The 4,419-nt window shown below is 35.0% G+C and overlaps 1 long non-coding RNA gene across 1 annotated transcript; it reads left to right on the top strand.

Moving 5' to 3' along the window:
* Positions 1–370: 370 nt before the first annotated feature.
* LOC124162196 lies at positions 371–3,177 on the top strand. Its single transcript, XR_006865508.1, has 2 exons — positions 371–409; positions 1,260–3,177. It is a non-coding gene; the product is annotated as an uncharacterized LOC124162196 (long non-coding RNA).
* Positions 3,178–4,419: the final 1,242 nt, after the last annotated feature.

Genomic DNA, 4,419 nt, shown 5'->3' with positions numbered 1-4,419 from the left:
CACTTGTTTTTTAGGGGAGGAATTTTCTATTCGGGGCCATTTGACCATCTTGCAACGGGGACTTTCGGGAAGCCAGTTCGTTCCTGGATAAATACTGCAGGTTTAAGATGTTATTCACCTATTTTTGGAGCGCTATTTTTAGCAACTGAGGAGCAAAAGAAGAATTAAATGGAGGCACAATCACTCATTGGTACTTAACCCTTTCGTTCCAAATGTACAGTATACTGTACATCATATTTATTGTATTAATATGTGCGTATTTAGTCTCTTGTATTACTTTTGAGCATTTAAATAATATCTTTAGTGTTTTGTTTACCGTGCAACGTTGTTTCCATGCCGCCAATTGCCTATTTATGGAATCAACGATAATAAACAAACAAGATGGCGGAGAGGAAGAAGCTGCGATCAAGTAAGCCCATTTTAAAATTTTAATGTTTTTATATGAAACCCATTTATTCTTTGATTCTCTAATTGAAAATGTTAATTAAGCATAAAAGTAATATTTGAAAGTAATAGAATGTTTTTATACTGCATCAATTTTGCATATTCGTGCCTGAAATATGCATGTACAGTATACTGTACATTAGGTCTCAAGTGTTGTTGATGTTATGATCGTTTTGGGGAAGATGTAAAATGAGAAATGTTTTAGTAGTGAGAATTCGGTTGTCTTTTCGGATTGTTTTCGTATAATTATTGAAATTTTCAATGACTATCAGAATTAATACTTATATCTCAAAATTAATAACTATATAAAGCTTATCGGAATAGGTTTGTTGATCATAAAATGGTTACATGGGCACGGTCTTGGGAAATACCTTGTATAAATTGGCCCCAAATATAGAAGCAATAGTAATTATTGATAATTGGTTGATGTACTAATAAATGAAACTAATTGCATTTCTTTCGCTTGACACAAGTTAGTTAATGGGAATAACAACAGAAAGGCCGAAAACTATTTTAAATGCTGATTCATTATTTTATCCTCAACTGGTTGAATTTTTTTTTAACAACAGCATTATTCAAACCACAATGTAATTAGAAATGCAATATTTTCTGTTTTTCATTTGGTTTACAAAGTATTTTTTGTTTCAAAATCAATGGTTGTTCGAGTTAGTTTGTGGGTTTGTTGACAAATACAGAAATAATACATTAGGGTATGAAAAAGATAATCAAATAATTATTTTTAATCACTACTTTTCTCAAACTACATACATACATGACACATGTACTGAACTAATTTAAAAAAATGCTATTTACAGTGAAAATTGATCCAAATGATTCAGAAGAGATTCTCAGGTTGATTGAGGAAGGAGATGAATCTGATTGTGATGAACTAAGTGATGCAGAAGAATGCGTGCCTCAAGTATGCTTGACTAATAAATATAATCGCGTTGGTAGGTAAACACTATTCTTGTAAATATCAGCATCTGTATGTGATTAGTGAATATGCATATAGATTAGATATTTTTATCCTGAGATAGATTGAATGTGTCAATGTGACTGAAATTTTGTTTCAGGAGCAGATGTATCTCTGCCAAACAGTAATGAGGTCGAGGAGGTATGCCAAGATGAATCAGCTGTCTTCAATGACGGTGTAGCTCTGGATGGAAATATTTTCAATGATATTGCATTGACCCAGCGCGCTGATATAAAATGGAGACACAGATCATTAGTTCCATTTGAGGCTTCCTTCGAGACAAACCATAATCAGGAAAACTGTGAGAAATTAGCTCCTTTGGAATATTGCTTACGTTACCTACCAAATGCATTGATTCAGGACATGTCCGAGAAAACAAATATGTATGCCCTTCAGCATAACATATCATTTAAGCCTACCACTCCTGATGAAATTAAAACTCTGTTAGGTCTGCACATAATGATGGGTGCTCTAAAATATCCTCGGGTTAGAATGTACTGGGATAGTGCAATAGGTGTTGATATTTTCAAACATAATATGGCAAGATATAGGTTCTTTCAACTAAGGAACAACCTTCACTTAGTAGATATACTCAAAAAACCAAAAAATACAGACAGGTTTTGGAAGGTGAGGCCAATGTATGAAGTCATCAGGCAAAGATGCTTAGAGCTGGACCTAGAAAAGAAGCTTTGTATTGATGAGCAAATAATTCCTTTTCGTGGACACCTGAATGTGAAACAATATGTGAAAGGAAAACCTTGTCCATGGGGCATAAAAATATTTTTTTTATGCGGTAAGTCAGGGCTGGCCTATGATTTTTTGATATATCAAGGGAGTACTACAGAGATAAATCCTTCAGTACAAAAGATGTATGGTTTAGGCCCAAGTGTGATTTTGCATTTATGCAAGAGGGTTTCCTTGACTGGGCATGAGTTGTATTATGACAACTATTTTTCTTCATATAACCTCTTACAGGTTCTAAAGGCAAAAAAAAATATTTGCTGCAGGGACGATTAGAATAAACAGATTTTCAAATCCACCTGTTATTTCTGACAAGGAAGGAAAAAAAAGAGAAAGGGGATACAGTCAAGAAATAAGTAGTCTTGATGGTGATGTTGTTGTGGTGAAGTGGCTTGATAACCGGGGTGTATTGTTAGCATCTAATTATATAGGAATTGGTGAAGAGGACATGGTAAAGAGATGGGATAAAAAGAGCTCAAAGTATATTGAAGTTTCTCGACCAGAAATAGTGAAAAGGTACAACCATGGTATGGGAGGCGTCGACCTTTTGGATCAGCTTGTCAGCCTTTACAGAATTTTCATTCGGTCGAAAAAGTGGACGTTGAGGATGATTTTTCATGCTCTTGATTTAGCTGCAGTCAATAGCTGGCTAGAATATAGAGAAGATGGGAAAAATTCTGGCACACCACAATCAAATATACTGGACCTACTAGACTTTAGGCTAAGAGTAGCTGAAGGGTTTGTTAGGGCAGGCAAACCGATACAGGAAAATAAGCGTGGTAGGCCATCAAGTGACTCATCCCCAGTATTTGCTAAAAGGCAGAATTGTGAAAAGAGACCTTTTAGAGAAGTCCAGTTGGATTCAGTGGACCATTTGCCTGAGCATGATGGGAAGAAGGAACCTACAAGATGCAAGCAGGTTAATTGTACCCAAAGGTCCCACATATTTTGTAAAAAATGTGAAGTTCACCTTTGTATAAACAGAGGGCGAAATTGTTTTGTGAATTTCCACAAGTAACTGAGTTTAAAAAACGAAAAACTGAATAATAAAGTTAATATATAGAATATAATGTGAATGAATATAATTTTTCAAATAAATATTACTTCTGTTGAATGGTGCAAGGCTATTTTTATTTTTGATATTTTGTTTCAGTTTTCTTGTATCCTGAAAGTATGCAGCACTTGATTCCAAATGTACAGTATACTGTACATTCACTAACTTTATTATTTACTGGCGAAATTGCATGAAACTTGCTGAAAATCTTTGAGAGGGCTCATATATCTAAAATATGAAAAGAAAAATTTTTTTTGTCCACCCAAATTAATTCAGGTCTGAAGGGGTTAAATATACTTCGATGGAATAGGGATAATTTGATAACTGCGTAAACACCAATCCTATAGGTTTGTAACACGATGAAATGGCTGAGTTGAAGAGGACCCCAGAAATAAATACGGCTGGTTAAATTGCAATGCACTGAAATCAATCGCAAAACTGATGGAAACGCACAGTCATAAAATACGCACAATCTGGAAATATCAGTGAGAGGCATGCGCAGAAACTGGGATGGGATTGAGGTAGAGTGATTGTAGTGTAAACAACAATCCTATGGTAGTAATGTAGATTCCGTTTAATGGGTCCACCGGTTACTTGGGGCAGCCGCTTAATTGGGGCAGATCTTGAAGAACAGAACCCAATAGAGGAATATCCCATAGCATTCTCCGCTTAATTGGGACAGCATGCCGCTTTATCGGGCCATGAGTCGGCGACATAGACTCTATACTCGCGACGAAATTAAATTTTTTTGTTTTCAGAATACTATTTTTGATATTTTCCTCCTTTGATTTACTCTTATTTTTCACAAATGGTCCTATTCTTGCCCTATTTTGAAAGCTCTTGTTGTTATACTATCCGCAAGAGAATAGGAAGTAGTAAAAGACAATTATTCAGCGTCGCCCGAGACTGAAAAATATTTTTAACAAAAATGTTATAATTCTTAAAAATTACAATAAATTAACAGAATTCGTTGATTTATTAATCAAATTAATAGTTTAATAAACTTATGTAGCATTATAAACATTCTTTAGTCTTCTTTCTACAATTCAAAAGTTTTTTATGCCCATATACAAGAGAGTTCGCCAAATTGGGGCCGCCGCTTAATTGGGGCAAAGTGCACAAGTCCCAGTATGTCCCAATTAACCGGAATCTACTGTACTAATAATTGACTGAGTTGATGATGACCCCAGAAATAAAAACCACTCGC

The sequence above is a fragment of the Ischnura elegans genome, chromosome 7 (genome assembly GCF_921293095.1).
Source record: "Ischnura elegans chromosome 7, ioIscEleg1.1, whole genome shotgun sequence".
NCBI classification, from domain to species: domain Eukaryota; kingdom Metazoa; phylum Arthropoda; class Insecta; order Odonata; family Coenagrionidae; genus Ischnura; species Ischnura elegans.
Note: the sequence above shows the minus strand (reverse complement) of the source record. Positions and strands in the feature narration are given on the sequence as shown.